The following is an 11,356-nucleotide window of genomic DNA, read 5'->3' on the forward strand; positions in this document are numbered from 1 at the left end:
ATAATCTGAAATGGGAGTTAGGAGATAGTAATTGGACAAACTATTCCAAACTAAATTTCTGAGTTTGCATTGTTGACTCAGCTAAAGGGAGTCAGCAGCATGAATCATAGGACATAAAGAGAGAGAGGTTGGGATATCTCTTCTCTCTTTCACCCTGGCTAAGTTGGTTCTAGTTTTGGCTGTGGTTGAGTCTCTCCATTGCTAGAGCTTTTGCTGAGTATCCATTCCTCCATAGTTCCAGCTCTCACCAGTTCCTAAAACACTATTTCCTCCATGTTCCCTTTCAAACGTAGGATTAGTAATGGCTTCCAGCTATGACTCATCTTTGGGTCATAATGGCCTCATCCTTCCTTGTTTAACTTTAACCCTAGCCACACATCTGTAAGCAGGTTTTTTATTAAAAATCTCTTCATCAAATCACCTGAGTGGAATTCTGTTTCTTGCAGGGACCTTGACTGATACATTTCCCCATCAGAAATTGCTAAAAATTGCTGTATAGTTAAAAAGTAGATAACAGTGACAATATTCCTAACATAGGGATAGAAACAGTATGAAAGAAATGAAGCATCTTTCCATTACCCTGGAATATAGAAAAAGATATTTCTCTCCTCTGTACAATTTATAGTAATAAAATAAACATAGCTGAATCTCTTGATTCAGGGGATATCAAGGACTCTATAAGCTGTTCCTGCATACCTTTATATAGACTCAGACTGTGAAAAATATTTGGCCAACTGATTGTGTTCATTATGTATTATACAGCAACATAACAAACTAATAAAAAAGAAAATGTTGTGGTGCTTATTTCCAGGTGATATACCAATATTTCATAGAAGCCAAGGGTAAAGCTACTCTTGAGGAGTAATTGCTCTCAAAGGCAAATTGATTCTTCTTGAGCATCAAGCCTAGCTCCTGTGGAATCTTTCCCTTTGATTAAACTTGTTTTTTTTTTTTTTTTTTAACTCCATGGTGGTGATGTATACATTATACTTCCACTAATGTTTCCCCAGAGAATAAATGCTGCAAACCTTGTTGGTCTATATCAGATTCCCAGTGTTAGTAAATTAGGTTGTCTTCAGTGAAACAGATTTTCTGTCCTAAGGTTGACATCAGTGTGAAATTAATCTGATATGGAGCTATTTTTTCTATCAAGGCAGTGACAACACTATCCATTTATCCTAATACTCTTATTAGAAGAGAAAAATCTCAAAATGGTGGTCATCTATCTAGTTAGTGAATGAGCAAGGGCAATAACCCAGGCCTCTTGACTACTACCTCAGCATCCTCTTCCATGCCTAGAACCCAGACTCTCAGAACCCTGAAAACTAAATCATTTTATTCTCTGACCCCATCCTACTGCTTGCCTAAACTCTTTTAGAATGCTTCTTGAAATATGTAGTTCACTTTTCTGAGGGACTGGTTATTGTATTTCTGGCTGGCTCTTCCTTAAATTGATGAAATTTGTCTTTCTGAAGCTCTGACCCATTGATTCAAGTTCTATCCCTTGGGGTCATAAAGAACAAGTCAAATCCAGCTTCCATGTGACAACTCTTTAAATATTTTAAGTTAATTATCAAATGTGTCTTCCTTATTCCCACCACAGAGGAATAACTTAATAGTCATATTCCTTAACATCAACAAAAAGGACATCCACACCAAATCCCCATCCGTAGATCACCATCATCAAAGACCAAAGGTAGATAAAACCACAAATATGGAGAGAAGCCAGAGCAGAAAAGCTGAAAATTCTAAAAATCGGAGTGCCTCTTCTCCTCCAAAGGATCACAGTTCCTCGCCAGCAATGGAACAAAGCTGGACAGAGAATGACTTTGATGAGTTGACAGAAGTAGGCTTCAGAAGATCTGTAATAACAAACTTCTCTGAGCTAAAGGAGGATGTTCGAACCCTTTGCAAGGAAGCTAAAAACATTGAAAAAAAGATTAGATAAATGGCTAACTAGAATAAACAGCATAGAGAAGACCTTAAATGACCTGATGGAGCTGAAAACCATGGCACAAGAACTATGTGATGCATGCACAAGCTTCAGTAGCTGATTTGATCAAGTGGAAGAAAGAATATCAGTGATTGAAGATCAAATGGGTGAAATGAAGCAAGAAGAGAAGTTGAGAGAAAAAAGAGTAAAAGGAAATGAACAAAGCCTCCAATAAATATGGGACTATGTGAAAAGACCAAATCTACATTTGATTCGTGTACTTGAAAGTGATGGGGAGAATGGAACCACGCTGGAAAACTCTTCAGGATATTATCCTGGGAAACTTCCCCAACTTAGCAAGGCAGGCCAACATTCAAATTCAGGAAATACAGAGAATGCCACAAAGTTACTCCTCAAGAAGAGCAACCCCAAGACACATAATTGTCAGGTTCACCAAAGTTGAAATGAAGGAAAAAATGTTAAGGGCAGCCAGAGACAAAGGTCAGGTTACCCACAAAGGGAAGCCCATCAGACTAACAGCGGATATCTCAGCAGAAACCCTACAAGCCAGAAGAGAGTGGGGATCAATATTCAACATTCTTCAAGAAAAGAACTTTCAACCCAGAATTTCATATCCAGCCAAACTAAGTTTCATAAGTGAAGGAGAAATAAAATCCTTTACAGACAAGCAAATGCTTAGAGATTTTGTCACCACCAGGTCTGCCTTACAAGGAAACAACAGGTGCTGGAGAGGATGTGGAGAAATAGGAACACTTTTACACTTTTGGTGGGACTGTAAACTAGTTCAACCATTGTGGAAGACAGTGTGGCGATTCCTCAAGGATCTAGAACTAGAAATACCATTTGACCCAGCCATCCCATTACTGGGTATATACCCAAAGGATTATAAATCATGCTAGTATAAAGATACATGCACACGTATTTTTAGTGCAGCCCTATTCACAATAGCAAAGACTTGGAACCAACCCAAATGTCCATCAATGATAGACGGGATTAAGTAAATGTGGCACATATACACCATGGAATACTATGCAGCCATAAAAAAGGATGAGTTCATATCCTTTGTAGCGACATAGATGAAGCTGGAAACCATCATTCTGAGCAAACTATCGCAAGGACAGAAAACCAAACACCGCATGTTCTCACTCATAGGTGGTAATTGAACAATGAGAACACTTGGACACAGGAAGGGGAACATCACACACCAGGGCCTGTCACGGGGTGTGGGAAGGGGGTAGGGATAGCATTAGGAGAAATACCTAATGTAAATGACGAGTTAATGGGTGCAGCACACCAACATGACACATGTATACATATGTAACAAACCTGCATGTTGTGCACATGTACCCTAGAACTTCAAGTATAATAAAAAATAAAATAAAATAAAAGATAATTCTGATAGAAAAAATAGTCATATTCTTTAAAGTGTTGTCCACGTGATATGATTTTGAGTCTCTTAACCCCAAGACTCAGTTTGTCTTTATCCCCAAATTCCAAGCATGACTCCACGAGCATATTAATGGCTGTGTGTCTTGATCATCATAAAACCTTGGTTAGTTGTGGCTGTGGGAAGGCTGCTCTTTCTGTCTTTTGTTGCATAATGATGCTGTTTTGACAGTGAATGGCAGACATTTCACAGTGTAACTTGACAATACTAGAAGTAAAGGCAGTAGTACTGAATGGAGAAGATGAATGTAGAAGGAATTAAAGATCCTAGGAACAAGTTGCTAGTAAAAAACTGTATGTGCTATTTCTAGTGCTGAGTTTGAATATATGTTCACAATTGAAGGGAAAGATATCAACAGAATAATTTGTAGCTCTTCTGGTTGTCACCAGACTCATAAATTACAACACCCATTAGAATGACTATAAATATAAAACTAATGATAATAAAATAATAATCTTGACTGAGCTAATACCAGTGATGATGACACCATAATAGCTAAAGCTTTCTGAGCACAGTCCTATAATAGAACATGGTTGGTACAGGACAAAATATTCAATTCAAATGAAGTTATCAATTTTTTTCAGATGATAGATTATTGTATTACATTGATGATCTCTTTACCCTCATTTTTTCAGAGGGTTGATTGATAATTTTGTTTACTTTTGCCTATTTCTGAACTTTAAATAAATGGAATCATACTATATAATACCTTTTGCAACTTGCTTCATTCTCTCATTATTATGTTTTGGAGATTTATTCGTGTTGTGATATGTAACTCTAGCTGTTTCATTTTCACTGCTCTGTAGTATTCCATTTTATATATACGACATAATGTATTTAGCCATTTTACTACTCAAGAACATTTAAGTCATTGTAACATTTTTAGTATATGAGAGCACATTTGCTAATATAAATGTGTACATTCTTATATGTGTCTCCTGGTGCACTTGTGCAAGCATTTCTCTATATTGGTCCTTTTATTTACTCTTTTAAAAAATTTTACTTTAAGTTCTGGGATACAAGTGCAGAACATGTAGGTTTGTTACATAGGTGTGTGTGTGCCATGGTGGTTTGTTGCACCTATCAGCCCATCATCTAGGTTTTAAGCCCCACAGGCATTAGTTATTTGTCCTAATGCTCTTCCTCTCTTCACCACTCACCCCCTGAGTAGCCCTGGTATGTTGTTCCCCTCTCTGTGTCCATGTGTTCTCATTGTTCAGCTCCCACTTATAAGTGAGAACTTGCAGTGTTTGGTTTTCTGTTGCTGTGTTAGTTTGCTGAGAATGATGGCTTCCAGCTTCATCTGTGTCCTGGCAAAGGACATGATCTCATTCCTTTTTATGGCTGCACAGTATTCCATGGTATATATGTACCACATTTTCTTTATCCAGTCTATCATTTATGGGCATTTAGGTTGGTTCCATGTCTTCACTATTGTAAATAGTTCTGCAGTAAGTACATGTGTGCATGTGTCTTTATTGTAGAATTATTTATATTCCTTTGGGTATATACCCAGTAATGGGATTGCTGGGTCAAATGATATTTCTGGTTCTAGATCCCTGATGAATTGCCATATTGTCTTCCATAATGGTTAAACTAATTTACATTCTCACCAACAGTGTAAAAGTGTTCCCATTTCTTCACAGCCTCACCAGCATCTATAGTTTCTTGACATTTTAGTAATTGCCATTCTGACTGGTGTGGGATGGTATCTCATTGTGGTTTTGATTTGCATTTCTCTAATGATCAATAATATTGAGCTTTTTTTCATATGCCTGTTGTCCACATAAATGTCTTCTTTTGAGAAGTGTACGTTTATATCTTTTGCCCACTTTTTGATGGGGTTGATTTTTTTTTTCTTGTAAATTTGTTGAAGTTCCTTATAGATTCTGGATATTAGACCTTTCTCAGATGTATCAATTGCAAAAATTTTCTCCCACTCTGTAGGTTACCTGTTCACTCTGATGGTAGTTTCTTTCGCTGTGCAGAAGCTCTTTAGTTTAATTAGATCCCATTTGTACCTTTTGACTTTTGTTGCAATTACTTTTGGCGTTTTCATCATAAAGTCTTTGTCCATGCCTAAGTCCTGAATGGTATTGCCTAGGTTTTCTTCTAGGGTTTTTATGGTTTTGGGTTTTACATTTAAGTCTTTAATCTGTCTTGAGTTAATTTTTGTGTAAGGTGTAAGAAAGGGGTCCTGTTTCAGTTTTCTGCATATGGCTAGCTAGTTCTCCCAGCACCATTTATTAAATAGGGAGTCCTTGCCCCATTGCTTGATTTTGTCAAGTTTGTCGAAGATCAGATGATAGTAGATGTGTGGTGTTATTTATGAGGTCTCTGTTCTGTTCCATTGGTCTGTATGTCTGTTTTGCTACCAGTACCATGCTATTTTGGTTACTGTAGCCTTGCAGTACAGTTTGAAGTCAGGTAGCATGATGACTCCAGTTTTTATATTTTTGCTTAGGATTCTCTTGGCTGTACAGGCTCTTTTTTGGTTCCATATGAAATTTAAAGTAGATTTTTCTAATTCTGTGAAGAATGTCAATGGTAGTTTGATGGGAATAGCATTGAATCTAAAAATTACTTTTGGCAGTATGGTCATTTTCATGATATTGATTCTTCCTATCCATGAGGATGGAATGTTTTTCCATTTGTTTGTGTCCTCTCTTATTTCCTTGAGCAGTGGTTTGTAGTTCTCCTTGAAGAGGTCCTTCATATCCCTTGTAAGTTGTATTCCTAGGTATTTTATTCTCTTTGTAACAATTGTGAATGGGAGTTCACTCATGATTTGGCTCTCTGCTTGCCTGCTGTTGGTGCATAGGAATGCTAGAGATTTTTGCACATTGATTTCATATCTTGAGACTTTGCTGAAGTAGCTCATCAGATTAAGGAGTTTTTGGGCTGAGATGATGAGGTTTTCTAGATATAGGATTATATCATCTGCAAACAAAGGTAATTTGACTTCTTGTCTTCCTATTTGAATACTCTTTATTTCTTTTCCTTGCCTGATTGCTCTGGCCAAAACTTCCAATACTATGTTGAATAGGAGTGGTAAGAGAGGGCATCCTTGTGCCAGTTTTCAAGGGCAATGCTTCCAGCTTTTGCCCATTCAGTACGATATTGGCTATGGGTTTGTTCTAAATAGCTCTGATTATTTTGAGATATATTCCATCAATACCTAGTTTATTGAGAGGTTTTAACATGAAGGAGTGTTGAGTTTTATTGAAGGCCTTTTCTGCATCTATTGGATAATCATGTGGTTTTTATCATTGGTTCTGTTTATGTGTTGGATTACATTTATTGATTTGCGTATGTTGAACCAGCCTTGAATCTCATGGATGAGGCCAACTTGATTGTAGTGGATAAGCTTTTTGATTTGCTGCTGAATTCAGTTTGCCCGTATTTTATTGAGGATTTTTGCATTGATGTTCCTCAGGGATATTGGCCCAAAGTTTCTTTTGTTGTTGTGTCTCTGCCAGGTTTTGGTATCAGGCTGATACTGGTCTCATAAAATGAGTTAGGGAGGATTCCCTCCTTTTCAATTTTTTGGAATAGTTTCAGAAGGAATGATACCAGCTCCTCTTTTTACCTCTGGTAGAATTTGGCTGTAAATCCATCTGGTCATGGGCTTTTTGTTTTGGTGGGTAGGCTCTTAATTACTGCCTTAATTTCAGAACTTGTTTTTGGTGTATTCATGGACTCAACTTCTTGGTTTAGTCTTGGGAGGGTGTATGTGTGAAGGAATTTATCCATCTCTTCTAGATTTTCTAGTTTATTTCCATAGATATGTTTAAAAATATGGAATGCCTTATGAATTTGAGTGTCATCCTTGCACAGGGGCCATGGTAATCTTCTATATATCCTTCCAATTTTAGTATATGTGCTGCCAAAGCAAGCACTATTTTTCTTATTATTTTAAATTTTTGTGTTAAAAATTTCAAACATACAGAAAACTTGCAAGACTAAATTAATCTAGATTCATAATTATTATTTTTCATGAGTCAGTTGCAAAGACATTATAGACATTATGTGTCCTCACCCCTCAGTATTGGAGCATGTGTCTCCAAAAATAGAAAAATTTTTTTAACATAAAATCAATATAATTATCCAATTTGGAGCATTTATTATTGATACAATAGTATTATCTTATATTCCATACTCATTCAAGTTTCTCAAATTGTCTTATTGATGTCCTTTGGAGGATTTTATTTTCCTGATCCTCAGAAGAATTTTATTTTCCTGATCCTGATCCTAATGGGTGTTATAATTTATTTTCCTGTCTTATTGATTTCGTTTGGAGGATTATATTTTCCCGATACCTCTTGAGTCTCTAATCTTGAATAGTTTTACAGACTTTCTTTTACTTCAGTGAAGCTGATTTTTTTTGTAGAGTAGAGAAAATTTAGTTTCTCTACTATTCCTTAGTTTGACTTTGCTGACTCTTTCCTTCTGGTTAGATTCAAGCTAGCTTCTTTCTTTTTAAATTCTCTCTTTCTAGATTTTAAATTTTATATGTGAGATATTTCTAACAAAGAAGCCTCATCATGCCTTCTTGAATTATATACAACCTAACATCTTCTGTAGATGTTTAATTAAATTTAATTAATTAAACAAGAGTGAACAGTTCTAGATTGTATCATAATCATTCCTATTAATATACTAGTTTTGAACAATAAAGAGGAGGAAAATGGTTTTTTAGATTTTTTATTTATATTTTTAAATCATAGATAAATCACAGTTTTACATATTTATGGCACAATGTGATGTTTTGATACATGTATACATTGTATAATATCAATTCTGTGTATCTATCATGTTCATCACTTTATACCTTTTCATTTCTTTGTGGCAAGCACAATTAAAATTCCCTCTTTTAACTATTTTGAAATATTCAGTAAAATATTGTTAACCATAGTCACTCTACTGTGCAACAGTACACCAGAACTTATTCCTCCTAACTGTAACTTTGTACCTGTTGACCAATCTCTCCCTATCTCACCCACCACTATCCCCCAACACACACTCCTCAGCCTCTGGGAATCACTACTCTACTCTCTACTCCTATGAGATAAACTTCTTTCGATTCCACATAAGAGTGATATCATGCAGTATTTTTCTTTCTGTGTCTGACTCATTTCACATAACATTATGTCTTCCAGTTCATCCATGTTGTTACAAATGACAAGATTTCATCCATTTTTGCAGAAGAATATTTCATTGTGCATATGTAATACATTTTCTTTCCAATTATTCATCGATGGACACTTAGGTTGGTTGCATACCTTGGGTATTGTGAATAGTTCGACGACAAACATGGGAGTTCAAATATACTGACACTGATTTTATTTCCTTTAGATATATACTCAATAGTAGGATTGCTGGATCATATGGTAGCTCTAGTTTTAATTTTTTTAAGGAAACTCCATACTGTTTTCCATAGCAGCTGTATTATTTTATATTCCCATCGACAATGTGTAAGTGTTCCCTTTTGTCTATATCCATTCTGGCATTTGCAATTTTTGTCTTCGATAATAGCCATTCTATTTGGGGTGAAGTAATATCTCACTTTGTAGCTTTGATTTTTATTTCATGATGATTAGTGATGCTGAGCAATTTGTCTCTACTTTCTGACCATATGTATGTCTTCTTTTGAGAAATGCCTATTCAAATATTTTACCCATGCTTAAATCCAATTATTTGTTTTCTTTTTCTGTTATGGGTTATTTGAGCTTCTTGTATATTGTGGATGTACAGGATCTGTTGTGAGATGCATAGTTTGTAAATACTTTCTCCCATTCTATAGGTGGTCTCTTTACTCTATTGATTGTTTACTTTGCCAAGCAAAAACTTTTTAATTTGATATAATCCCATTTGTCTATTTATGCTTTTATTGTCTGTGGCTTTGAGGCCTTGTCCAAAAAATCCTTGCCCAGACCACTATCATAAAGAGTGTCCTAGGGACAGGCATGGTGGCTCATGCCTGTAATCCCAGCACTTTGGGAGGCTGAGGCAGGCAGATCACAAGGTCAGGAGATTGAAACAATCCTGGCTAACATGGTGAAACCCTGTCTCTACTAAAAATACAAAAAATTAGCCAGGTGTGGTGGCAGGTGCCTGTAGTCCCAGTTACTCGGGAGGCTGAGGCAGGAGAATGGTGTGAACCCAGAAGGTGGAGCTTCCAGTGAGCCAAGATTGCACCACTGCACTCCAACCTGGGCAACAGAGCGAGACTCTGTCTCAAAAAAAAAAAAAAAAAAAAAAAAAAAAGAAAAGTGTCCTTAATGCTTTCTTTTAGTAGTTTTATTGTTTCAACTATTGCATTTACATTTTTCATTCATTTTGAAGAAAAGAGGTTTAATGACTCACAGCTCCACAGGCGTTACAGGAAGCATGAATGGGCGGCCTCAGGAAACTTACAATCATGGTGGAAGGTGAAGGGGAAGCAAGCACCTGTTTCTGTTGGCAGCAGGAGAGAGGGAGTGTGAGGAAGGAAGTGCCACACCCTTTTAAAACCATCAGAACTAGTGAGAACTCACTCGCTGTCACAAGAGCAGCATGGAGAAATGTGTGCCCATGATCCAGTCACCTCCCACCAGGTTCCACTCCCCAAATTGGGAATTACAACGTGAGATTTGGATGGGGACACAGGGCCAAACCATATCATTCTGCCTCTGGCCCCTCCCAAATCTCATGTCCTCACATTTCAAAACACAATCATGTCTTCTCAATAGTCCCCCAAAGTCTTAACTCACTCCAGCATTAACCCAAAAGTCCAAGTCCAAAGTATTATCTGAGACAAGGCAAGTCCCTTCTGCCTGTGAGCCTCTAAAATAAAAAACAAGTTAGTTACTTCCAAGGTATGATGGGGGTACAGACATTGGGTAAATGCTCCCATTCTAATGAGAGAAATTGGACAAAACAAAGGGGCTACAGGCCACATGCAAGTCTGAAACCCAGAAGGGCAGTCATTAAATCTTGAAGCTCCAAAATAATCTCCTTTGATTCTATGTCTCACATTCAGGGCTTGCTGATGCAAGGGGTGGTCTCCCAAGGCCTTGAACTGCCCCTGTGGCTCTGCAGGGTACAACCACCTTGGCTGCTTTCACAGGCTGGCATTTAGTGTCTGTTGCATTTCCAGGAGCACAGTGCAGGCTGTCTGTGTATTTACCATACTGGGGTCTGAAAGACAGTGGCACTCTTCTCACAGCTCCCCTAGGCAGTGCCCCAGTGGGGACTCTGTGTGGGGCTTCAACTCCACATTTTCCCTCTGCACTGCCCTAGTGGAGGTTCTCTCTGAGGGCTCTGCCTCTGCAGCAGACTTCTGCCTGGACATTCAGGCATTTCCATACATCCTCTGGAATCTAGGTGGAGGTTTCCAAACCTCAACTCTTGCCTTCTGTGTACCTGCAGGCCCAACATCAGGTGAAAGTTGCCAAGGCTTGGAGCTTGCACCCTCTGATGCCATGGTCTGAGCTGTACCTTGGCCCCTTTTAGCTATGGGTGGAGCTGGAGAAGCTGAGACATGGGGTACCATGTCCTGACGTTGCACAGAGCACCTGGACCATGGGACTGGCCCAGAAAACCATTTTTCCCTCCTAAGTCTCTGAGCCTGTGATGGGAGGAGCTGCTGTGAAGTTCTCTGAAATGCCCTAGAGACATTTTCTCCATTATTTTGGCTATGAACATTTGACTCCTCTTATGAAAATTTCTGGAGCCAGCTTGAATTTCTCTCCAGAAAATGGATTTTTCTTTTCTACCACATGGTCAGGCTGCAAATATTCCAAACTTTAATGCTCTGCTTCCCTTTTAAATATAAGTTCCACTCTCAGACCATCTCTTTTTTAATGCAAATGAGCATAGGCTTTTATGAGTAGCCAGGCCACATCTTCAATGCTTTACTTCTTAGAAATTTCTTCTGCCAGAGACCCTAAATCATCTCTTAAGTTCAAATTTCC

The 11,356-nt window shown here is 37.7% G+C and overlaps 1 non-coding gene across 1 annotated transcript; it reads right to left on the reverse strand.

Annotated features, from left to right (window-relative positions):
* Nucleotides 1–7,193: 7,193 nt before the first annotated feature.
* LOC112426024 (U6 spliceosomal RNA) lies at nucleotides 7,194–7,300 on the reverse strand. The gene has a single exon (XR_003017269.2). It is a non-coding gene; the product is annotated as a U6 spliceosomal RNA (small nuclear RNA).
* Nucleotides 7,301–11,356: the final 4,056 nt, after the last annotated feature.

The sequence above is a fragment of the Macaca nemestrina genome, chromosome X (assembly GCF_043159975.1).
Source record: "Macaca nemestrina isolate mMacNem1 chromosome X, mMacNem.hap1, whole genome shotgun sequence".
Lineage (NCBI taxonomy): Eukaryota > Metazoa > Chordata > Mammalia > Primates > Cercopithecidae > Macaca > Macaca nemestrina.